Below are 26,922 nucleotides of genomic sequence, written 5' to 3'. Positions count from 1 at the left end.
AGAGGTTGAGCTTTGCAACCCTCTCGTTTCCCATTCTCCTTGAACCAAGTGCAGCGTGAATCCGCTTCGGACCTAGCGTTTCTGCATAAAGTAGTTCGCTCGGGTCTGACGCTAGTTGCTGTTAGCTAATGACCAATCAGGAAAACCCTAATTCAGGTCGATCCTAAGTGGGAACGGCCAGGATACTTCCGCTATGTGGCAGACGCGGGAAGACCTAGATCGCAAATCCCGTAACATTCCATGGGAATGCCAGGCGGAGCTTTCTAGACATCCTTTCCGATGGACTGCTAAGACGTGTCCTGGATTATTCTAGTGGACACGTTACAAGGATGCTGGAGAACTTGAACCCGCAGTGGAGGCCCTCGATTCGGTGGAACAAGCCTCTCCCTAGGTGGTGTCACTTGTTGTCCCCTCCTTCTTGGTTGGAACCCATTTCCTAGAAAACGCCTGGGATGAGAGAAAAAGTACATACCATGGCCTGTCTCCCCACAATTATAACAAACATACTCTCTTTCTTGTCTCCTTGGACCTCGATTGCCTTCATTTATCACGGGAGGGGGCCGTACTCCTTGCACCAAATTTAACGAAAGGCTTTCAAGTTGATTAGTAATGCATTGTAGGAGCTCTTGCTATGGCATCTCCGGTTCACATGGGGCCTCTAATATTTTTCTAGGCCTTGGCATAGTTGGTAAAACCTGTATAGGCTCAACTCCTCCCTTCAAGTGGGCTTGATACTTTAATTTTCTATCTTTATCCCTGGCATAAGTGATTGATTCTTCATAGGATGTGGGAAAATTTCCTTTGACTTTCTCCCTTAGTAGAGGATGAAGTCCGGCTAGAAAACAATCTTTCTTAAGGCAATCAGGTACTCTTTCTCCCTCGGCTAAGGAGGTTGTCTATTTATCCCACAATTTTATAAACATGCCTTCATAGGCTTGGTACTCCCCTGGTAAGGTTTGGCGAAGATCTAAGAGCTGTCTCCAAATATCTTCAAGTGGCTCTGTATCTTGGTACTTGTGCATGAATGTGGTCTTGAGATTCTTCCAATTACCTCTTGTAGCCTCCGGGAGAGCTTGATACCACTTTCGAGCATCACCCTTTAAAACTAAAGAGAAGGCCCATACTTTGGTTGCTTCATCATCCCGGCCTGTGACTAGGAATGCCATCTCTAAGTCATCCAAAAAGTCTAGAGTTTTCTCCCCTTTGTGCCCAAAAAAGATTGGGAACGCCATGTTGCCTTAGTAGAGTACAAAGATGAACACGTCTAGACTTAAGTTGTATTTTATGAGGGGAAGGATGAATGGGTTCAGAGATGCATTTATTTCAGCAAGACATCTAGGCCCCAGTATTCTTCTAATAATTCCTTGGAATCTAAGCTTTGTGCTAGCTACAATATGCACATTTTGCATAGCAAGTGGACGGATAGGTCCATACAACTTGTGGTGATTCATGAGAAACTATTATAATAAAATAAAGACATGTACATTGAAGGATATATTGTAGTCTAACATTGGGAAGATGACAGGTTGTGGTGATACAAGAATCTCCCTTAATCTTTCAGCCCCAAAGTACATGACAAGATGCTGCTGGAAGAAAATCTTCCTACTGATGCATACATTAACTTGGATGTTTTGTATAGAGTGGAAGGTGTAGAAATTCGGGCCATTATTATTATTCATAAGTGGATACTACTTAAGGGAGTAGAGGGAATGCACTTTCTTGAATTATGAAGGGTTTTTCCCCAGAGTGTTTCTTTCTGGAACCCACCAACTTTGCTATACAGAGGATTTGCTCACCAGTGATTGTTCTTGTCTTAGTGTGTCCATCCTCGGAAACATAAATTTCATCAGGTGTGATGGCCACCTTTTCAACCACACCCAACCTTCGAGCTAGCCACAGTTGAAGGTAGTCTCCATACTTTGCACCTCTACAAAACTCCACATCGTTCGTGCATAGTTGTCCTCCTTTGATGTGGATTAAGCCAAAGAGAGAGAGGGATTTGATGATTTGGAGATGAGGACCTCTCGGAAGGGCCTTCACTTTGTTTGCAAAACACTCACCACAATTATGAGAACCTAGCAATTGATGGCAACATGATTTTTTCCATTGTGAGAGAATGGAATTTCTAAGGTGATCACCTTTTACCCACATACATGCCATCATCCAATAGGCATACTTCCTTTCTTGGGCTTCCTTGGGAGACCATGGTGGGAGTCTTGGACTTTGACCAACTTCAAAAAGAGTTGGTAAAGGCATTGGAGAAGAGCCACTTGGAGCACTTGTTGTAGAGGATGCACCACTATGTGTTGTATCGTCACGCATAAGGAGGTAGAGAATTGTGGATGAGAATGTCCTCGGCAGGGGCCCCAAAAATGAGGGCTGAAATGATGAATGGGTTGCCTCTCACCCATCCAACCTCCAATCCTCACTAAGTGAACTAAAGTGGGGCACCACCGAGCTAGAGGGAGGATGGGCTAGGATATCCCTTTTCTAAGAAGTCGAAAGGCACACCTTGCGGGAGGTTCCTCCCCGAGCTTACATGTGGACATCTCCGCGAACCCACAAGTCCAGGTTTTTTTTTCGAGTTTATTCTCACATAAAGAAATATTTTAAGCACGCTTAATTCCATAAGAAAGAATGCATTTTACGCTTATCGTTAATGCATGTGGCAGTGATAAAAGTACATTTGATAAATTATCTCTTTAAACGTTAGACAAGGTTGGTGCATGTCAAGAAATTGGAACATTTGCGTTTCCAGAGTTGTCCATCTTAGTAGACTAGTTGCATGTTGCTATTTTTGGTGCATTTCTCTCCAAATTATAATGCATAATGACTTCAGTAGGAAAAGTTAGGGTTATTGCAAACTTTTTGGGCATAGAAGTAATGATTCTCCTATTTACACATATTGTCACGTCTTGCAAACTAGTTTAGCATCTCTAGGAGGGAATCGTCCTTGTTGTAAGACAAGTAGGTCAATTTACCCAAATCATTTGTGGTATTATAACCGCTAGGGTTTCGTATAGGCATAACTAGCCGATCCGATAAAAACCTCAAGTAATAGCTAGGGCTTGGCACGTTGGAAGTGCTGCCTAATATCGCACTTGGAACGCCAAGTCAAAACCCTCAAACCCAAAGGAATGTTGGGTCAAGTGGATGCTCATTCAAGTAACCATCTAGGGTTTCTACCCTAAGGATCTTTCGACCTAATGCTAAAACTCGGTTTGAGTTGGAATCCCTAGGACCGAACATTGTCGGCCTAGTGCAATTAGGATTGGGTTGGGTAAGAAGACACCCTAAACCCTGCTTCTTGTCTAAAAATAATTGATTGACCAGGAAACGTCGTTCAATGGGTGAAATGATACCATGGAATAGATGTGACACTTGTGCAACAAGTTGCAACGTCGCATGGCCCTGTGGTTTGATCATAAGCGAGTTTTTCCATTCCTTGGAATGAGGTTGGCAGGATTCTGCACAAGTTTAACTTGCAAGAGGATGAGTAATCATCCTATTACATCACCTTTCTTGGGGACAATTTCCAAGTTAAGGAAAGATATTTATTTACTTGAAAGTAAAGGATCGATCAAGTTAGAGTGACATGGTCACTAGGATTTACTGTTAATTTATAAAAACCTAAGGTATTGGTTAAGTTGGGTTAACATGGTATGACCCTAACCCAAGGACAAAAGGGTGAACAAAGAAACCCTTGGGGGATCTTGCCAAGTCGCAATTGATCCCGGATCGAATGCTAGATGCATTTGGAGAGAAGGATTCACTCCTTAGCACTTGGCCAAATAAACGACCACTGGTTTGATTGTGCTTGTAGCAATTTAGGAGCATTGTTTGCATTGTTTGCTCAAGGAACTAAACGATGGAAAGTTAATTAATGCTTCGGGTTGAAGGCCTAAAGGGAGAGGCAGCATCAGCTACCCCTGACTGTCTGCCTCACCCTAAGTAAGGGGGTTGTTAGCCGCACCGGGAATGTGGACTAAACCTGCTGCATGAGGTCTCTTCCTTGAGCACTACCTAGAGCAGGAGGATGCTTGGGTGCCAGGGGGGCTCTGCCAGTAAATCCCTTGCCTTTTGGGCCCTGCACAAGAGGCCAATGTGACTCGGGATTGGATCTCGAGGCCCGCATACTAGTCTACAAGTGGAATCTTGGATTAGTAACCCTGTCGATTGTTGGATAGCCTTCAAGTGGATTATGGATTGCCTTCGGACGGATTATGGATTAGCCTACGGGCTGGACTTTATAGATGTATTCCAAAGATAAATAAGATAACCTATTGAAAAGGAACTTGTTTGACATTGTTTTTCTATGTCAAGTGCTAGGATTATGTGAAGGAACCAGTGTCTAACGGGCTAATTAAGGAAGTTGTTTGATGCATGTCCAACTAAATGTGGTAGGTAATTAGACAACTAAAGCAACCCTGAGGAAAGTGCGGTGGATGTGGCCATGGGTCTGTCCTACGGATGGGTGGTCCCGGTTGTCCGAAAACTTTTCTCAAGCAAAATGGACAGCAAGGAGCTCTTCTAGAAGGAAATGAACAACAAGGGTGCTAACCTAGGGTTTAGGTTATTAGAATCTCGATTCATGATGTTTTAGGGGAACGGAATGGGACTATGCCTTATGGGCAGAGAGATTGATCCTTGCATCCCTCTCGTTTCCCATTCTCCTTTGACCCGCATAATCCCCACCGAAAGGATCAAGGTATTGGGACACTATGAGAAGGTACCAAAGGAAAGGATACGCTAATCTTCCGATGACTTATCGATTCCTGAAGATCCATGACCCAAATCCATATTACTACCCAGTTCCCGTAGCTAAATGTAACACAACATTAGTCTCCCTGAAGTAATGTATCAATTTGCTCTATCATCTCAAGAAATATTGTACTCCGAAAGGGCTATGCCCATATGAATGAAATAAGACTTCTTTTTATCAATGATTGTCTTGTCTATGAGTATTGAAGTGGTTAGGGTCCTTCACTGAAAACTGAATTGGGTCTGAAACATAATAGTAACGATTAGCGAGTTGTTAATGTTAAGAATCCTTTACTTAGGAAAAACCCCAGGTACAGGTTCCTAGTCCGATCCCTACATCAAGTACGACCGTGATTCAAGAGAAGAAGTTTCTTCTCAAGTAGATCAAGCTACCAGAATTTGACAGAAAAGGAAGGACTGTCCAAGCTGATACTCAGATTTGGATAGATTCCATGGAAGATTACTTTGAAGCGGCCGGTAATGCACCCACCAACAAGGCAATGCTCGCCAAGCTGAAGCTCACCGGCGAAGCCAGGCTTTGGTGGAAGAAATGGTGCAGAGACCAAGGAATCTCGGAAGGATCCATTATCTAGGAAAAGCTGAAAAAAGCTATGCAAGGAAGATACTTACCACCTACGTATTGCACGCAGAAAATGAATGAGTTCTACGAGCTGAAACAACTGGGTCTGACTCTTGACGCATACTACTCAAAGTTTGTTTCTCTTCTGAAGTATGCGCCAAAAATGGATATGACACAACATGTGTCGAAATTTTGTGCTAGATTAAACCCACCTCTAAATACCCGCCTCGAATCAATGCGCCCAATAGACCTTCAGGATGCACTCATTCGAGCTGCGCCCATAATTCAGGAGGTGCAGGCCAGGCCAAGAAGTAACAAGACTTGGTCTTATAATGATCAGAACAAAGGCGCATATAGGTCTCAAGAGAAGAGAGTTCAAGGTCAAAACCGGGGACAAAGAAAGAAAGCAAGGACCAACAATGTCAATAACTTTGTCCCTACCCAAGGTAATGGCCGCAATCTCCGTTGTTTCCACTACAACGAGCCCAGTCATTTCAAAAAGCAATGTCCCAAACTTGGCAGAGGACAACGTCAAGGACCTTTTCAAGGAACCGCCCGTGGCCAAGGAGCCGCCACCTGAGACAGAGGAAGAACCGCCTGTGTTGCCAATAGGGAAATGTGCGAAGAAGAAAACCCGACCATGGAAGCATACTTTGAAAGGGTTCCAGTCCATGCCGCCCTTCATAAGAAAGGCTCGAATCGCCAGTTTTCGGTGATTGAGACACAATCGGACTATCAAGGTAAAGGTTTCGAAACCTTGATTAATTGTGGCAATACCTTTATCTCACCAGCTTGTGCAAGAAGATTAGGAATAGCCAAATTAGAAGCACCTACCTTGCTTGTGGAATTAGCAAATGGTCGTGAGGTCACTTGTACCAAGCAAACTGCTAAGGTGGAATTCTTCCTGGGACTACACATCTACTTGATTAAGCTTAATAATCTAGATCAGAAGTAGGAGTCTAGTGAAGGACCTTCATGGCTAAAGGAGTACGCAGACGTATTTCCTGAAGAGTACCACCTGAAAGGGAAGATGATCATGAAATTAAGCTAGTGCCAGGAGCTACGCCAATTGCAAAGAGGCCTTATAGAATGTCCATCCCAGAAGTGATTGAGCTAAAGGAGCAACTAACTGTTAGATCAGGGCTATATCCATCCCAGTAGTTGGCCATGGGGAGCTCCAGTGTTGTTCTAGAAGAAGAAGGATGGAACGCTTCGACTGTGTATTGATTATAGAAGGTTGAACCAATCAATTGTTAAGAACAAATATCCTATTCCAAGAATAGATGAACTTCTTGACCGTCTTCAAGGTGCGAAGATCTTGATTGAACTCAGGTCTGGATACTATCAGATAAGGATCAAGAAAGAACATATCCCAAAGACGGCATTCAACACAAGATATGGACACTTTGGGTTCCTAGTCATGTCATTTGGGTTGACGAATGCATCTGCCACCTTCAACAGGTTAATGTAGGATATCTTTAGGCCATATCTTAACGACTTTGTACTAGTCTTCTTCCACGATACCTTAGTCTATTCCAAACAGGAAGAAGATCATGAACCCCAGCTTCGGATTGTCCTTGAGACAATGAGGGCACACAAACTTTATGCCAAGATGAAGAAGTGTGCGTTCTTCAAATATCAGATTGAATATCTGGGATTCATTGTGTCAGCGGAAGGAATCTCAGTGGATGCGGCCAAAGTCTGAGATGTTCTAGAATTGCCAATACCAACAACTGTCAAAGAAATATGTATTTTTCTTGGATTGACAGGATGATATAGGGTCTTTATCAAAAACTATGCTTTGATTGTAGTACCTCTGACCGATCTACTGAAGAAGTAAACATCGATTGCATGGTCAACTACCGAACAATCTAGCTTTGATAGATTAAAACAAAGTTTGGTATCAGCACCTATCCTCAAACTTCTGGACCTCAGTAAGGAATTCGAAGTAGTAATTGATGCTAGCACGCTTGCCCTAGTATGTGTGCTATTGCAAGAAGGTCATCCTGTAGCATACTCTTCAAGGAAACTGAAGAGCCATGAGAAGAATTATGCTACCCATGATCTAGAGCTATTAACTATCATCCATGCTCTAAATCTTTGGAGACACTACTTGTTGGGTAACAAGTTTACCCTAGTGATGGATCATAAAAGTCTCAAGTGGATCTTTACTCAGAACGAGCGCAACATGAGGTAACGTTGGTGGATTGAAGTGCTGGAGGAATATGATTTTGAAATCAAATACCGCCTTGGAAAGGAGAATGTAGTTGTACTCAGTCGCAAGGCATTCCTTAATTCTCTAATCTTGCAAAATCCATCTACAACTAGATCTCTAGCCACCAACCCAATACTTGAGCTAGCTAGAGAAGAAGCTATCCATGCCAAACAACCCAATACTTGAGCTAGCTAGAGAAGAAGATTGCCATGATCCAACCTATCAGAAGATGCTAAGGGAGATCCCTATCAAGGATCAAGACCCAAAACTACAGGCTAAGTATCATGAATTCTCTATCAATAGTGGACTTGTCTACTATAGAACGAGATTATGTATACCAGCAAAAGCTAGGCACTCAAGTAGAAGATACTTTGGGAAGCTCATGATTCCCCTTTCTCAGGACATCCAGGCTATGCCAAGAACCTCAATGCAGTCAGGAAGAGCTACTTTTGGGAGAGGCTTAAAGGTGACGTTCTCAAATATGTCATTGAATGTTTGTCTTGTCAACGTATTAAGGCTGAACATGTCTGTAATATTCCCGTTCAAAAAATATTACTAAACCCGACCTCCCGTGCACTGTGTAAAACTCATGCAAAGGTTATCTTCAGTGCCGGCAATTAATGTGTAACCCGCACGCGAGAAATTGAGACCTCCGACAAAGCCAGCCTGGGGGTTTAAACCCACATAACCGTGGGGAAACATCCTCTTGGGAGGGGGTAAAGTGGATAATGATCAATAAATTGCAAAATTTTTTATGTTTTTTCCTCCCAGCCAATGCACGGCTGGAGGAGAGGGAGTGTGGGGAAATGGGCTAGGTGGGAGAGGAAGGTTACAAGAGCGAGGCATGGGCTGCATGCACAGCCCACGTGGGGAAGGTTCCCTCTCCCCCCTTGACCTATAAAAACCCCCTTAGGGGGTAAAAATGAAAGGGGAAGGATTTCCATGCTACATGGAGAGTGAGGAAGAGGCTGCAGACATCGCCGTGCTGAAGGAGCCGCCACCGGGGGGAGCCATTAGCTGCCGGACTGGGGGGACGGCGCCGCCTGTGGCTTGACAGCCGCCACCATCCCTCACGCCGTCATTCCTCTTCCACAATATTTTCATATTGCCCCTCCCTCTTCCACGTGGATTTGCCCAACCAGAAGCTTCTAAGGGGGCTTTCCTAAGCCCCCTTCCCACTAATCCCCCATAAGCCCATTCCTAGGTTCGGGATTTTAAGAGAAGAAGAGGAAGAACTCTCAAAGCCTCCATTTCTGCAAGGCCGTTCACAAGAGCCCTTTTCGCGAACCCTCTCGTAAGGCTTCAATTTTTGAAACTCCATTTATAGAAGACCCATTCCCAAGAACTTTGTAAGAGCCCCATTCCCGTAAACAAGCTTAAATTCCCACAAGCCTGCTCGTGGAAACCCCAACCTCCGCAAGCACTTATTAAGTTCCAATTCCGTAGCTCTCTCGCAAAAGGCCCAAGCTCCAACCCCTAAGGCCTTCCATAAGCCAAATCCCGCAAGTTGGTATTTTTTTCAAGGATCCGTACTTTAAAAATGGATCTCCTGCGTACGAGGGAGAAGGGCAAAGGTCTTGAGGTTGCATACCAAGGCGACTAAATTCGTAGACCACAAAGGCAAACCAAAATCCCAATTCACGCCTACGATGGCCCCTAAAAAGTCACAAGGCACGCCTGCAGGAGGTTCATCTCCTAGTATTCACGTGGATATTTCCACGAGCCCACAAATCTAGGTTTTCTTTCTATTTTGATTTCACATAAAACTATTGCATTATGCACAATAATTTCATGGACTAGGATGCACCTATGCATGTCAAATACACCGAGTTAAATACAATTGGAAATAAATTGGATATTTAGAATTTACTAGAATTAACTCATGATACGAAATTGGTCATTGGTAATTTCAATGGAATGAATGAAAAAAGCATAAGGTGTCTATGCATTTTAGGACCTTATTAGCAAGTTGCCTTTGGTGCATTTCAAAGTGATGGTCTAGAATGCCTTGCCTATCTTTACAAGGTTGAAATTACTAAAGTGCACCTTTGATTAGGCATGGAAAGTTTAATGGCATGTCTCATTTTTAGACAAATCTCCTTTGTAATGATTCATTAAGGAAGTTGTTATCAACCGTAGGAAATAGCAAAGCATGGAAAAGATTCTAAGGGCTGCATGAAATAGGTTAACTCTAGCTTCGATTGGCATGAATGTGAATTGTGATGTAATGCAACTAGTTTTCCCCTTTTAGATCAAGTTGACATCTCTAAGAATGGTTTGTCCTTGTCGCAAGACAAGTAGATCGAATTACCTAAATCACCTAAACCGCAAAGGATTCGCATAGGATGGTTCAATCGATACAATAAATACTCCAAGTGCTAACTAGGGTTTAGCACGTTAAGGACTTGACCTAGTTTCACACTTGTTGCCAAGTCAAAACCCTCATACCCAAAGGTCCTACCCACATTCACCGAATGTAGGGACAATTGGACGCACTTGTAAGAAACGATCTAGGGTTTTTACCCTAAGGATCACTTGTTCAAATGATGAAACTCGGATTGAGTCAGAATCCCTAGGACCGGCCTAGTGCAATTAGGAATGGGTTGGGTAAGAAGACACCCTAATCCCTACTTCTTGTCTAATCATAATTCTGTGACTAGAAAAGCCATTCGATGGGTGAAATGATCCCATGAAATAGATGCGACACTTGTGCAAAAAGTTGCAACATCGCATGTTCTTGTGGTTTGATCACAAGAGAGTGCCATTCCTCGAAATAAGATTGGCAGATTCTTGTGCAAGTTTAACTCGCAAGAGGATGAGTAGCCGTCCTGCTACAGCACCTTTCTTGGGGAAAAATTACCAAGATAAGGGAAATTAGGTATTTGCTTCGAAGCAAAGGATTAGTCAACAATTTGGAGCGACATGGTCGCCAGGAGTTATTGTTAAGGTATGAAACATAAGGTATTGGTTAAGTTGGGTTAGCAGGGTATGGACCTAACCCAAACAAAAACAAAGAGAGGACCAAACATCCCTTGGGGATCTTGCCAAGTCACAATTCATCCCAAATCGGATGCTGGATGCATTCGGAGAGAAGGATTCACTCCTTAGCAGTTGGCCAAATAAACGACCACTGGAAATGATTGTGCTTGTAACAGTTTAGGAGCACTGCTTGCGTTGTTTGCTCAAGGAACTAAAGAATTGAAAGATATTTAATGCTTTAGGTTGAAGGCCTAAAGGGAGAGGCAGCTTCAGTTACCCCCGACTGTCTGCCTGACCCTAACCAAGGGGGTTGTTAGGCACGCTGGGAATGTGGACCGAACCCCCTGCGTGAGGTCTCTCCGTTGAGCGCTACTTAGAGCAGGAGGACGCTTGGGTGCCAGGGTGGCTCTGGCCGTAAATCCCTTGCCTTCTGGGCCCTGCACAAGAGGACAATGTGACTCGGGATTGGATCTCGAGGCCTGCATACTAGTCTACGGGAAAAATCTTGGATTAGTAATCCTTGTGGATTGCTGGATAGCCTTCGGGCGGATTATGGATAGCCTTCGGGTGGATTATGGATTAGCCTGCTGGCTCGACTTTATGGATGTATTCCAAAGATAAATATGATAACCTATTGAAAAGGAACTTGTTTGACACTGCCTTTCTATGTCAAGTGCTAAGATTACCTGAAGAAACGAGTGTCTAACTAGCTAATTAATGAAGATGTTTCATGCATGTCCAACTAAATGTGGTAGGTAATTAGACAATTAAAGCAACCTTGAGGAAAGTGCAGTGGATGTGGCCATGGGTCCGTCCTACGGATGGGTGGTCTCGGTTGGCTGGGAACTTTTCTCAATCCTAATGGACAGCAAGGAGCTCTTCTCACAGGAAATGAACAACAAGGGCGCTCACATGAAATGAACAGCAAGGGCGCTTCCGCCTTTGCCATGCTCTAGATCCTGCATCTTTAAAAATGTTAACTTGATTTTACTCTTTAGAATATTCTCTTCCAAATCCTTTTTAAGATTTGTACATATCTCTATGTTAGAGAGAAGCTTGTGTCTTGGTTGCTTTCCCTTTTGCTTTTCCTATTTCATTTCTTTATTCTATTTCCTCTTTTGTACATCTTCCATGCTGTGCTCTAGATGGGGTCTAGTAGGAGCCCTAGATTGCTCATGCTCTATCCTTTCATCCCCTCTAATAACCATCTTTAAGGTCCCTAGGTTCTTGTCACTCTTTTTTTTTTATATTCCACTATTATATTTGTATTCTATTACTTTATCGAGTAAACATGCAATAAGAATCCACAATAAAATCCCACTACGTCTTCTCTCGAATACTTACATCTACATACTTTTGCTCTACCTTCAACGATTTACCCTTTCATGCAATCTGCATGGCATGGATCTATAACTCTACTTACCTAGATTGTAAACTAGAGATCTCTTTTAAGTAGCAGCATCTACGATTGGATATGCATTTTTCACTACAAGATCTTCAAGAATCTTCTGCATACCTCCCTTCACAAAGTTTACATTTTCATGAATCATCCCATCCTTCCAAATAATAAAAAGATTTCAACATCTTTGTATGGCTCGTAGCCTCTACCCTCATGCTTTATACTATCACACCATATGCAACATTGAACAAAATCTTTCCTAGATGGGTCCTCAAAGTAGAGACTTCTTGCATAATTTTTATAAGTTCTTTCATCCACTCCTTCATATCTACCACCAAGCACACCAACAAGTCGAGAAGCTAATAGAGAAGAATAATAATAATAAGGGGCTTCACATTTCCTTAGTCTCTTACTCAACACACCTCTCATTCTCTCTCTCTCTCTCTTACTCTCTACAATGGAAGCAAAATGATAGAATAGAAGAAGAGAATGAAAAGATGTAAAGTTACATTGACAGAGCTTTCACTACATGGATGCACCAAAAATTTAAATATAACTAAGATCTCCCACTCTTATATACACCATGATACAATTGTGCCTTATTTTCATTTTAGAATTTGTATCCATCTTCGATTTTAGGATTTCTACAACTATGAAATAGGGTTTAAACCATCTCTTAAGTGTCCTGTCCACTTTTTGGACTCTAGGCTATTCAATCCTTGAAGCATGCTTATGTATTAACCTAAATAGATGTAGTAAATACTATTCTAATCACATTTCAATATACAAAACCACAGAGTAGTTGCAACTACAATAACTACAAATAATAAATGCAATGTGCATAACTCTCACAAAATAATGCAATCATAATAAGGATGTGTTGTTGAATTATAAAAATAATACAAATGTACAAACATAATACATTAAAGCTCCAAAAAATAATATCCTTCAAAAGATATTTTTTGGCACTTGCACTTTTGGCTTTGTCTTTGAAGATATTGTTAATATGCATACACAAACACACACACTCACTCAATCACTCACTCTCACTCACACACACACACACACACACACACATACACACACACTCTCTCTCTCTCTCTCTCTCTCTCTCTCTCTCTCTCTCTCTCTGTCTCTCTCATGTATATTTCCAAACTCTATTCTCCTTGTAGCTTCAATAAAACTTCTGGTGAAAAATCCAATAGGACCCTAAGTGAATATTAAATGTTATGCATAGAGATAAAGACTTAGTGGATATATTACAAAAACTTTTTGAGATTTTGATGTGTTTGAAGAACAGACAGAGCGATTATGTCACTAAAGTAGATCTATTCAACTTCGAAAAGTAATAAACATGTCTTTCTCTATAATATTCATGTCTTTCATCAACTAGCTAGCTTCTTGTCTGGATGATGGAGGGTAATTGGCAATGTCTAGATATTATTGAAGGTTAAATTCATACTTGAAGATAAGAAAAATAACGATAAGTTGTTGGTTCACTTGTTTTTCTTGTAAAGAGAATATATTTTAATATTTATAATGGCATTCATGTATTCATTCTTGTAGTTTATGAAATCACAGCAGCAAAATAAGGCACAAGAAACCAAAATTCTCTTTGAGAAGCTAAGTCAGTTGCCATAAAACCCAAGATCTCCATAGATTGAGAGAGAGACTTCTATAAAGAAGAAAACTTCAACTAAGAAGCCAATAGCAAAAAGCCAATTTTCAAGAAGGGAACTAAGAGTGAAGGACACAGAGAGAAGATTGCAAAGGAAAGAGACAAGAGATGGACATTAGAGAAAGAGAGAGAAATATGAAAAAGAGAGATAAACTAGCCATGAAAGTCATGTGCAAGGAGTTGAAGATAAAGAGACTTGTATTATTACTCAATGGTTTTTAAAAATTATCTTATACCTTTTATCTAAAGCCAATATAGCTCATGTTTTCCTTTACTTTTTCCCAAACAAAAGTCAATATCAATACTATTTTGATCACATTTCCATATATACAAACCACACAATAGATTAAATTGCAATAAATACAAATGCATTTGATAAATGCAATGTGCATAGCTCTCAAAAAATAATGCAATCATAATAATGATGTGTTATTGACATTCAAAAATAATACAAGCGTCCAAAGATAATACTTTACTAACAAGAAAGATGAGTGACTTACTGATCTACTGCATTCATAGAGACTATCGATCAATGTAGTGAGACCATGTCTCTCTACATATCGAGTCTCCAAGCAAGTGGGATCGTGGTTTGTAATGGAGTGCTGCAAAGAAAATAGAATACAATTGTTAGAAACAAGATTGTTCGTACAAGTGATATTGCCAATTAGAAGGTGATAAGAACAAAAGAAAAACTAACAAAGTTCTCCAGAAAGTCCTGTGGCTGCTACTCGCAAGATGATGGACCACCCTTGCCTCTAGTCATGCCCTTGCTTCCTCTCACTGTTGTCACCAACATCCTGGAGAATTACTAGCCTCCTCTCTGAGTCTCTACTAGTCATCTGCATCTACCACTCGAGCTTTCAGGTGCTACTCTTGAATACCTTGCATGTGTTTGATCGTCTGTGTGACATGTATGCATGCATGCACTACATCATCCACCTAGTGGAAAACCTCTCTACAACACTGGGTATCGAAAACTCCTCATGCAAGGATACTACTATGTAGTCCTTGATCCCCTCAAGTATGTTCTTCTAATGGTCCAATACATTATGCCAAAAAACTTATTGGAAAAACTCTCTCATATGAGACATGACCCTCCTCCCCTCATCATTCATGATTATGACTCCTATCTTGTCATCTACAAGGTATCCATATCCCTCTCGGATATGTCTAAGGTGTATCTTTTTCCACCTATGACCGCGCTCTTGGGCATAACCAAGAGACCCATGTACATCTAGTGTACCCACGGGGGTGTTATCTCTCAAAGTAGCACCCATAGGGATGCCACCTATAGATGGCTGAGGAGTCACTAGAGTAGATGTTCCTATAGGTGTGAAAAATCCTACACGTAACACACCTCCACCAGAACGACTAGAGGAAGACACTGCATTGGTGCCTCCACAAGAACTATGTGAGCCACCCTATCTCAAACCTGCATGAGAGCGAGGACTAGCACGTGCATCTCGAGCTGCCAACTGTGGGCTCACAACATCCACATCTCCATAGTACCCCCCAGAATCCACTCCCTCTATCCGGGCCGAGTGTGGAGCGTTGACCTCGTCTACTAGAAACCAAAGCATCAGAGCGTGCCAAAGTAGATCTAACATAATGACGTGATGGTGTCCAAGAGAGCTCTTGGTCTGCCATATTTGGAGAATCTGTAGCCTCCTCCCTAAGTCGATGCCAATCAATTGTATCTAGACACTTGGGCTTTGATGCCCAACTCTTAAGTGCCATACGTACATCCGATCATCTATCTGACATGTACACATGCATGCATTGCATCATCTAGCCTGTGGAAAACCTATCTGCTGTGGTGGGTACCAAAAACTCCTCATGCGAGGATGCTACTATATAGTGCTTACTCCCCTCTGGTATGTATCCACTGATCCAAGACGTTGTGCTGAACAACTTGTTGGCACAACTCTCTCATACGAGCCATCACCCTCCTCTCCTCATCATTCATGATGACGGCTCTTTTCCTATCATCTATAAGGTATCCATACCCCTCTAGAGTATGTCTAAGATATGTCCTCCCACCTGCAAGCATGCTCCTGGGCATATCCAAGAGACCCATGTACATCTAGTCTATCCACGGGGGTGGTGTCTCTTGGAGTAGCATCCATAAGGGTGCCACCTCTACGGATGGTTGAGCAGAAACTGGAGTGACTGGAGTAGACTTCTCCATAGGTGTGATAAATCCCACAGGTGATGCAACTCCAATAGAATGACAAGAAGAAGACATTGTGTTGGTACCTCCACAACAACCACCTAAGCCACCCTCTTTAGAACCTACACAAGAGCAAGGAGTAGCACTTGTATCTCGAGCCAACCATGGGCTCACTGCATCCACATCTCCGCAACATCCTCTAAAACCACTCCATCTGTTCGGTCCAAGTCTATTAATGGAGTATCGATATCATCTACTCGAAACTAAATCATCAAAGAGTGCCAAATTAGATCTAACAAAACGACTTGATGGTGTCTGAGACAGGTCCGCCATATCTCTGAATCGGGGCATCTAACTTGGATACATATGTGTGAAGATCTTCTATAGCTCCTCATTTCTCATCCCTTGACTCATCATGCTATCCAAATATCCACCAAGGTCACCTGTACAGACAAAAATATATGTTAGTATAATCAATATAAAGATTCAAGCAAAGCATGGTAATATAACTCCTAAACAATGATATTACTTAAAATGTATATTCTACAGTATCCTTATAAGTGACTTATTGATTAATTGAGTATGTGGTTGCTCCAAGTATGACATAGCCTATGGTCCCATGTCAATCTCTTGATACAACTCTGCATACATTGGAAGGTTGATAGAAAGGTCACCAAAAAAGGATGAGTCCTTGCAATATTGACCCCTCTATCTATATACTTTTCTCATCTATGCTAGGGACATTGCTTTTATCATATACTCTCGCACTTTGAGGAGCTGAAGGTACAACATACCACCATTGAGGTTGTCAGGGGTTTGGATAGAAAATTACCTATTCAAAATCACATACAAGATAGATTTAACATTTTTGACATATACCATGTTGTAATAAAATTTTAAAAAACGTGAGTTCATGCACCTGTTCACAATGGGCCGGTAATTCCAACGTGTCGCACAAATCCATCCATCTTCTTTCGGAATCTATTTTGAGAAATCTAGATGGACCTCATCGAATAGTTACCCCCCGGCTCCTTCCAGTACCACTTTGAACCACTGTACATCGAATAGGATCATGGATAAGCTACAATAATCCATCGTGTTAATACTTTGCAAGTTCCTAAAACTCCATCTCTTCTATAACAACGTTTGGATCCATGGCTCACCATTAGCTCTCTTGCTCGAACTTTGCTATGATACCACAATCCATTGTGAGCGCATTTTGTCAATATGCTTCACACGGAAATGTTGTCCACGTGACCACATCAGAGTGTATATTTTGTACTATACATTGAAATGGTTAATTAGTTGTCACATATAAAATCATGATACAATAGCTTATAAAATATGTGGTCACCTTTGGACTACATCCCCTCAAGAATTCCCATTCCTTAGTAAGAAGTTCCACCCCTTCGCGAGAGGTTGCGATCAAAACTCCATGTAACTATCGCATAGACATAAATTGTAGAATCTTCTCCATTTTCTCGGCATATCAAATTGGCCATTGGCACATACTATGTCCAAATTTGGATCATGCTTCTTCTCAATCTTTCCTCGCTTGCTCATACATAGCGAGCCACATCTCCATGGGGAGGCATGGTGCAACATTAAAAAAATGATTCACTTTCTCCATGGGGAAGCATGGTGCAACACAAAAAAATGATTCACTTTCTCCTCCATTATTTTTTCTACTTCATTTCTAACCACCACATCTCCGGTCAGTCTATCATTGTCCTTCAGCAACCATAGTATACTGTTGTCTAAATCCACCATTGGTAGCCACTGTGAGATATGCACTAATGCCTCGGACACCAAATAACCCGGACTCATGCTACCTTCTGGCCGAGCTTATTGTTACATAAATCCTTTCAGGGTTTTCATGAAGTGTTCCAAGATGAACATTCATTGTGTATGGAGAGGTCCCACAATCTCCACTTCATCTAGAAGATGCACTAGGAGGTCAGTTTGAATCGTGAGCCTATTGGTGGGCAAGTACTTCTCAAAGAGACAAACCGTCTCTACTGCTCCCCGCCTTGTAGATTCAATAGAGAATATCTTGATCTCCTTTTGCGAGATCCATTGCACTAAATTTGACAGCCTATAAATCACCCGTGTATTTGTGGAGTGAGGCATCTTGCGATCACGATTGGTAGTACAAACTGCTACAAATGAAGAAGCATTACAAACAACTACACTTCAAATAGCAAAATATGCAGGCCACTTATAATCCATTTGTAGTACAAACCTGACATATCTTATGCCAATCATACAATTTTAGCCCTGATAATTGGTCGTCTTTAGAAAACTGGATTTGAGAGAACGCATCATACCCATCGGAGTGTGGATAGACCTGATAATTTTCTTCACAAAGCGCTATTCTTTAGTGGGTTATAGCCAAGTGAGATTCTAAATGAAGTCATGTAGGCCCAAAGAGCTGCACTCAATTGTTTATCCCAGTTCTTGGGGTGCATGTGTACTTGCTTGGTAATTATCTTACAAATCAGCCCATTCACTTTTTTGACCAAACCATTACACTATGGGTAGTAGGGAGTAGAATGCCTGTGCTTGATTTTTAGCCTTTCCATTAGCTCCGCTACTAGGTTGGTCCTAAAACCAGGACCCCGATCAGAGATAATTTCCAAAGGTGTGCCAAACTTGCAACAAATATTTTCAAACACAACTTTTCCCACTTCTTGCTATGATCCTACTAGTTGCTGAAGCCTCTGTCCACCTCGTCATGTAGTGCACTCCCATTATGATGTATTCCTTGCTAGACTGAGCTCATGGAAGTGGCCCTATTACATCAATCCCCCATTTCTCAAATGGGCCATATGTAGTTATGGGATTTTGTTCCTCATGCACTAACTTCCTTGGTCCGGCCTTTTGGCCTTTTGGCAATCGTCACAAGTGCGGCACCAATGTTGCACATCTCGATGTAGACTAGGCCACACAAAACAAGCATGGAGAATTTTCTCGCTAGTTATTTCTTGAGCAAAATATCCGCCACAAACCCCCTCATGGCAGCTCTTAATCACATCCATAATCTCATTTTATTTTGGCACCCTTCTAAGCACTGCATCCTTTCCTTTGCAATACAACACATCATTTATCAAGCAATATTTAGTGGCCTTAGTAACGAGCCACCTTTTCTCACTCTTACTCATATGTGTAGGTACCTCACCATGCTCAAGAAAATAAAGCACATCTTGTAGTTGAAACTTACTCTGAGACAAGGGAAGCTTTACTGCAATGATGCCCACCATTACCTCTTTCAATTTTTCAACTGCTAGAGCATCTGCGTCGCCATTTGTACGCCTTGGCACAAAATAGATTTGGGCTTTCTGTAGCTTTCTCATGAGAGTTTTAGCTTCTCTCATTTTCACTGCTAAGTTATCATTCTTACAAGCCCAGATTCCTTTCATTTGCTTAACAATTAGCATAGAATCCCCAAAAACATTAAGTCAAGTGATACCATATGGGAGACACCACCTCAAACCTAAAAGCAAGGCTTGATATTCTACCTCATTGTTAGAATGGACATCCTCTAAGCTGATACCTTCTCCATAAATTTTGCCACCTTCGGGACTGAACACCACTATTCCTACTACAGCTCTATCTTTAATACGCTTGTAGGCCCTATCAAAGTAGAGGGCATGGGCATTCTCCACCCGTGGTGGCTCCTTAAGAGGAGGTGTCTCCTCTTTTACCTTTCCCTTCTCTTTTTGCTTCTTTTTATGGCATCTATGGGTCAACAAATCAGCTAGGCAAGCTCGAGTAGAATTCTCCATCTTGAAGGTATAGTCAAACTCTTGAAGTTGTATCACCCACTTAGTGATTCTCGCTGAAACATCCATGTGCTGTAAGGCATAGGAAAAATGCTCTTCTGTCGTGATCACTGTGAACAGCCTAGGGAGAAGATAAGGACAAAAATTTCTTACAACAAACATTAGAGACAAAACCATCACTTCCACCATATTGTACCCTCATTTTGATGCTGTCATTACTCTGCTAGAAAAGTAAACCGGTCTCATTAAGCTAGTTTTAGCATCCTTTTGTATTAGTGCTGCCCCTAGAGCATCTTCCCCAAAACTCGAGTTGACAAAAAACTCTTGATCCGAGCAAGGCTGTAAAATTATAGGAAGGGTGCTAAGAGCCTTCTTCACCTCGTGAAATCACCTTTCGCTTTCCTCACTCCACAGGAGCTCCTCAAAGTGGGTCAACTGTTGCAGTGGAAATACTAATTGGCAGAGGAGATGAATGAACCGTCCCATATATCGCACCTTCTAAATGAAAGAGGTTAGTTGCTTCACAGAAGATGGTGATGGCACTGCCAATAGGTCCTTAACTTTGTTTGGATCTGCTTCAATGTCCCTCTCACTTATGACATGCCTAACAAAGTTACTCTTTCGCCAATGCGACACTTCCGATGGTTTAACTGCCCCCCCATTTGTGCGAGGCGGTTGAAAGTTTCATCCACCTTCCCTAGATGTAGAGCCTTAGAACTATAAATACAAAAATCATCAATAAAGACCCTGATGGATTTTCCAAAATATGGTTGGAAGACATAATTCATGAATCGCTGGAAGGTAGCTCGGGTTAATCCAAATGGCATTACTTTGTAAGAAAAACACTCCCAAGGCATAATGAAGGTGGTCTTTTGTTGATCCTCCTCAGCTATTCGGATCTGGAAATAACCTGAATACCCATCACAAACAAAGTATCTCTCATGCCTAGCGACCTCGTTGAGTATTTCATCCTGAAAGGGAAGAGGAAAGTGATCTCTCTTTGTTGCAGTATTTAGCGACTTGTAGTCCACACAAATCCTCCATTTTTCATTCTTCTTGGGTGTTACAACTACAAGTGAAACCCACTCTGAGTCCCCTATTGGATAGATGAAGCCTGCCTTCAAAAGTCGTTGCACCTCAGTGAGTAGAGTGTTTTGTTGAACTACTCCCAACCATTGTAGTCGTTGCACCATTGGCTCCCTCTTTTAGATTAATGTGATGTTGTACTACTGTCACACCTGTGATGTGTTCATAATCAAAAATAAAAAGTGGAGAGTGTTTTATCACCACTTTCGGTCTCTAACACAAGATCCTTATGTCGGCCCTCCTTCATGTTGTAGATAGTGCTCTTCCATTTTTTCTGCAGCCCCTTTTGTGGCCTTAGCTCTAAAGCCCCTGTCTCCCAATCTTGTCTGGCTTTCATTCCCATTAGCCATGGTCGCCCGAGAATGAGCAGATACCCGTCCCCCTTCACTGGCATCACATACATGTCAAGCTCCAATTGCACTCCACACACCTTTACCTTGACTTTCTTTATAACTCCCAAACAATTTACTACTACATCGTTAGTCATTTTGGCCCCAAATTTAGTAGTTTCATTTATCTCTAATCCCAAATGATACATCAACTTTTCCGTCACGACACAAATCTCTGCACCTCCATCCACATATATCTTTGACACTCTCTGCCCATTGATTTCTACTTCTACTAGAGGCACAATATCTTTCATATTTCTAGCCTGGATTGCATTCGCATGTCTATTCTTCATGGGTCTAATGCTTACCATCTTTCACCATTGTCGTCGCAGTGTTGGAGATAGATTAAATAATTGTGGCCATGAAATTTTTGGCCCTTGATCCCTCACATCAGCAAGCAAATCATAAGCTCTAGTACCTTTACCCAGGGAAAAATCATCTGGCTCAATGTGTTGGCGTGAGCGAGCCCTCCTCGTTTTACTGTTGCGTGTCTTTGTAGCCATTGATAAATCTGCCTCCTCTTCCTTATTTTCAACCTCTTTTGGTGGTGTAGGTACCATTCTCTCAATTCTACGGGCTTTCTTCACCGGCATTGCTTCAACCTCTACTACTTTGGCCTTCCCTTTGACATCACTCTCATCTAAACTAATTATCCTGACATCATGATTCTCTGGCGGTTGGACAGGCAAGGGCGGCACCTCTGCAAGTGGTCAAGGATGCTGGAGAACTTGAACCCGCAGTGGAGGCCCTGGATTCGGTGGAACAAGCCTCTCCTTAGGTGGTGTCACTTGTTGTTCCCTCCTTCTTGGTTGGAACCCATTTCCTAGAAAACGCCTGGGTTGAGAGAAAAAGTACATACCATGGCCAGTCTCCCCACAATTATAACAAACATACTCTCTTTCTTGTCTCCTTGGACCTCGATTGCCTTCATTTATCACGGGAGGGGGTCGTACTCCTTGCACCAAATTTAACGAAAGGCTTTCAAGTTGATTAGTAATGCATTGTAGGAGCTCTTGCTATGGCATCTCCGGTTCACGTAGGGCCTCTGCTATTTGTCTAGGCCTTGGCATAGTTGGTAAAACCTGTATAGGATCAAATCCTCCCTTCAACTGGGCTTAATACTTTAATTTTCTATCTTTCTCCCTGACATAAGTGACTGATTCTTCATAGGATGTGGGAAAATTTCCTTTCAATTTCTCCCTTAGTAGAGGATGAAGTCCGGCTAGAAAATAATCTTTCTTAAGGCAATCAAGTACTCTTTCTCCCTCGGCTAAGGAGGTTGTCTATTTATCCCACAATTTTATAAACATGCCTTCATAGGCTTGGTACTCCCCTGGTAAGGTTTGGCCAAGATTTAAGAGCTGTCTCCAAATATCTTCAGGTGGCTCTGTATCTTGGTACTTGTGCATGAATGTGGTCTTGAGATCCTCCCAATTACCCCTTGTAGCCTCCGGGAGAGCTTGATACCACTTTCGAGCATCACCCTTTAGAACTAAAGAGAAGGCCCGTACTTTGGTTGCTTCATCATCCCGACCTGTGACTAGGAATGCCATCTCTAAGTCATCCAAAAAGTCTAGAGCTTTCTCCCCTTTGTACCCAAAAAAGCTTGGGAATGCCATGTTCCCTTAGTATAGTACAAAGATGAACACGTCTAGACTTAAGTTGTATTTTATGAGGGGAAGGATGAATGGATTCAGAGATGCGTTTATTTTAGCAAGACTGTAGGATCCAGTATTCTTCTAATAATTCCTTGGAATCTAAGCTTTGTGCTAGCTACAATATGCACAGTTTGCATAACAAGTGGATGGATAGGTCCATACAACTCGTGGTGATTCATGAGAAACTATTATAATAAAATAAAGACATGTACATTGAAGGATGCATTGTAGTCTAACCTTGGGAAGATGACAGGTTGTGGTGATACAAGAATCTCCCTTAATCTTTCAGCCCCAAAGTACATGACAAGATGCTGTTGGAAGAAAATCTTCCTATTGATGCATACATTAACTTGGATGTTTTGTATAGAGTGGAAGGTGTAGAAATTCGGGCCATTATTATTATTCATAAGTGGATACTACTTAAGGGAGTAGAGAGAACACACTTTCTTGAATTATGAAGGATTTTTCCCCAGAGTGTTTCTTTCTGGAACCCACCAACTTTGCTATACAGAGGATTTGCTCACCAGTGATTGTTCTTGTCTTAGTGTGTCCATCCTTGGAAACATAAATTTCATAAGGTGTGATGGCCACCTTTTAAACCACACCCAACCTTCCAGCTATACACAGTTGAAGGTAGTCTCCATACTTTGCACCTCTACAAAAATCCACACCGTTCATGCATAGTTGTCCTCCTTTGATGTGGATTAAGCCAAAGAGAGAGAGGGATTTGATGATTTGGAGACGAGGACCTCTCGGAAGGGCCTTCACTTTGTTTGCAAAACACTCACCACAATTATGAGAACCTAGCAATTGATGGCAACATGATTTTTTCCGTTGTGAGAGAATGGAATTTCTAAGCTGAACACCTTTTACCTGCATACATGCCGTCATTCAATAGGCATACTTCCTTTATTGGGCTTCCTTGGGAGACCATTGTGGGAGTCGTGGACCTTGACCAGCTTCAAAAAGAGTTGGTAAAGGCATTGGAGAAGAGCCACTTGGAGCACTTGTTGTAGAGGATGCACCACTATGTGTTCTATCGTCACGCATAAGGAGGTAGAGAATTGTGGATGAGAATGTCCTCAGCGGGGGCCCCAAAAATGAGGGCTGAAATGATGAATGGGTTGCCTCTCACCCATCCAACCTCCAATCCTCACTAAGAGAACTAAAGCGGGGCACCACCGAGCTAGAGGGAGGATGGGCTAGGACATCCCTTTTCTCAAAGAGAATCACAAGAACCAAGACACAAATTTACAAGAGAGAATATATGTACTAGACACCATATTAGAATATGAGAGAGAGAGAGGAGAGGAAAGGGAGACAAGAGGAGAAGAGTTAGAGGAAGATTTCCACTATGCTACATGAAATGAGAAGATGAGAAGAGAGGGAGATAAGAGGAGAAGAGGTAGAGGAAGCTTGCCATTATGCTACATAATAAAAGAACCCACTCATAGCTCCCCTCAAAGAGATGGACTAGCATGAGGGTATTCTAGAGTGCTCTCATGTGCTTGTCATTGTCCTTCTCCCCCCTTCTCCTATTATCCATGGGTTCTTTATATAGCCTCCATGAGAGATCAGATTAAGCTAATCTTCTTGATTAATATAATCTTAGATTATGTATGGCATCTTTGAAAATATGGAGATTAGTGGATGGGACAAGTCCCCACCTTGGTCATCATGAAAGAAGCCAAGGTTGGTGGTAGACAAAATAGATAAAGGGAGCTACATTATAAGAGGTGGGTGCCCAAAACACATTCTTATAATATATTTACAAGAAGGATAGAATGGAAAGTTAGTGTGGTGAAAGAGAGAAGAAAATTGCATGTAGCTAGTAGTTTGCACCTTTATAGCTTCAAATCGGTGAAGAATCTGAAAAAGTTTCTTTTGTAACTTTATAGACCAGATCGAAACCGATCGGGTAACACGTGAATTTTCTTGAAATTTTCTTTTCCTTGGGAGTTATTGAGATTATAAAAAGCGGCTTCCAAAAGCCGCTTTGACTTTAGTCTCCCATATATATATAAATACATAGAAGCATGTGACAAAAGGGGTCCATCCTTGTAAGCTTTTGTGTAAGATCCAAATGACACCATAATGTGGATATTGACTTGTGTACTAGGGTGAGGTGTCCTCTAATGATGGTGATAGATTCAAAATCTTAGTGATGCATGTGGAGCCCACGTGTAGTTGGAGGCTAGTCCTTTGAAAAATCTATGCACTCACTCAACTCCTAGGTGTAACCCATTTCCATCTTTACTAAGATAACCATCCCTTTTACCCTTTACATTGACATCCCTCCTAAGAACTTGTTCCCCCCATTTTCTAGAGTTATCATAATACCTAGTGCTTGAAGAGTAAACCCAAAGTGATATGGTAAATCTCTTGATAGGGGTTTTGGCCAAAATTTGTGGTAGAAATTCGGGTTGTAAAAAACCCGGATCAGCTGCCATAGCCGCCGAGATAGAGATGCTGTCACTAGAAAGACGCTGCCCTCATACGGCTACTGCCACCATTCCATTCCGCCTGCCATCATCCTAGTCACCCCCCTCTTCATCATCATTTCCCATCCTCCCATCATTGGTCGTTTTCTTCCCACGTCACGTCTGTGGGACAGGCTGAGGAAGCCTCCTTAAAACCTTCCAAGGATAAGGTTACTTAGGCCTTGTGCACACGGGTTCTCCTCGGGTGTTTAAAAACTTTTTCGTAAAGCCCCTACTCCCATAAGCCTTTTCGTAAAAGCCCCCCTTCCCACAATCCTTTTCATAAAAGCCCCATTTCCGCAAGCCTTCTTGTAAAAGCCCCATTTCCAAAAACAAAGCTCCAACCCCACAAGCTTTTCCATAAGCCCTAAAGTCCACAAGCCCGCGGTCTTTTAAAGATCCAAAATTCGGTGAAAGAATCTCCTGCGTACAAGGGAGAAGGAAATTCTCGAGGCTTTTCGGAGAACGTGTGGAAGCGAGGGTAATCCATGAAGTTGAACTCATCAACGATGGCTCCCAAGAAGTCGCAAGGCGCACCTGCGGGAGGTTCCTCCCCGAGCTTACACGTGGATATCTCCGCGAACCCACAAGTCTAGGTTTTTTTTCTCGAGTTGATTCTCACATAAAGAAGTATTTTAAGCACGCTTAATTCCATAAGGGAGAATGCATTTTACGCTTATCGTTAATGCATGTGGCAGTGATAAAAGTACATCTGATAAATTATCTCTTTAAATGTTAGACAAGGTTGGTGCATGTCAAGAAATTGGAACGTTTGCATTTCCAAAGTTGTCCGTCTTAGGAGATTAGTTGCATGTTGCTATTTTTGTGCATGTCTCTCCAAATTATAATGCATAATGACTTTAGTAGGAAAAGTTAGGGTTATTGCAAACCTTTTGGGCATAGAAGTAATGATTCTCCTATTTATACATATTGTGACATCTTGCAAACTAGTTTAGCATCTCTAGGAGAGAATCGTCCTTGTTGTAAGACAAGTAGGTCAATTTACCCAAATCATTTGTGGTATTATAACCGCTAGGGTTTTGTATAGGCATAACTAGCCGATCCGATAAAAACCTCAAGTAATAGCTAGGGCTTGGCACGTTGCAAGTACTGCCTAATATCGCACTTGGAAAGCCAAGTCAAAACCCTCAAACCCAAAGGAATGTTGGGTCAAGTGGATGCTCATGCAAGTAACCATCTAGGGTTTCTACCCTAAGGATCTTTTGACCTAATGCTAAAACTCGGTTTGAGTTGGAATCCCTAGGACCGAACATTGTCGGCCTAGTGCAATTAGGATTGGGTTGGGTAAGAAGACACCCTAAACCCTGCTTCTTGTCTAAACATAATTGATTGACCAGGAAACGTCGTTCAATGGGTGAAATGATCCCATGGAATAGATGCGACACTTGTGCAACAAGTTGCAACGTCGCATGGCCCTGTGGTTTGATCACAAGAGAGTTTTGCCATTCCTTGGAATGAGGTTGGCAGGGTTTTGCACAAGTTTAACTTGCAAGAGGATGAGTAATCATCCTGTTACATCACCTTTCTTGAGGACAATTTCCAAGTTAAGGAAAGATATGTATTTACTTGAAAGTAAAGGATCGATCAAGTTAGAGTGACATGGTCACCAGGATTTACTGTTAATTTATCAAAGCTAGTAAGTTGGGTTAACATGGTATGACCCTAACCCAAGGACAAAAGGGTGAACAAAGAAACCCTTGGGGGATCTTGCCAAGTCGCAATTG

This window comes from Lygodium microphyllum, chromosome 27 (genome assembly GCF_053477565.2).
Source record: "Lygodium microphyllum isolate KBCC chromosome 27, Lygodium_microphyllum_v1.1.10, whole genome shotgun sequence".
In the NCBI taxonomy this organism is placed as follows: domain Eukaryota; kingdom Viridiplantae; phylum Streptophyta; class Polypodiopsida; order Schizaeales; family Lygodiaceae; genus Lygodium; species Lygodium microphyllum.
Note: the sequence above shows the minus strand (reverse complement) of the source record.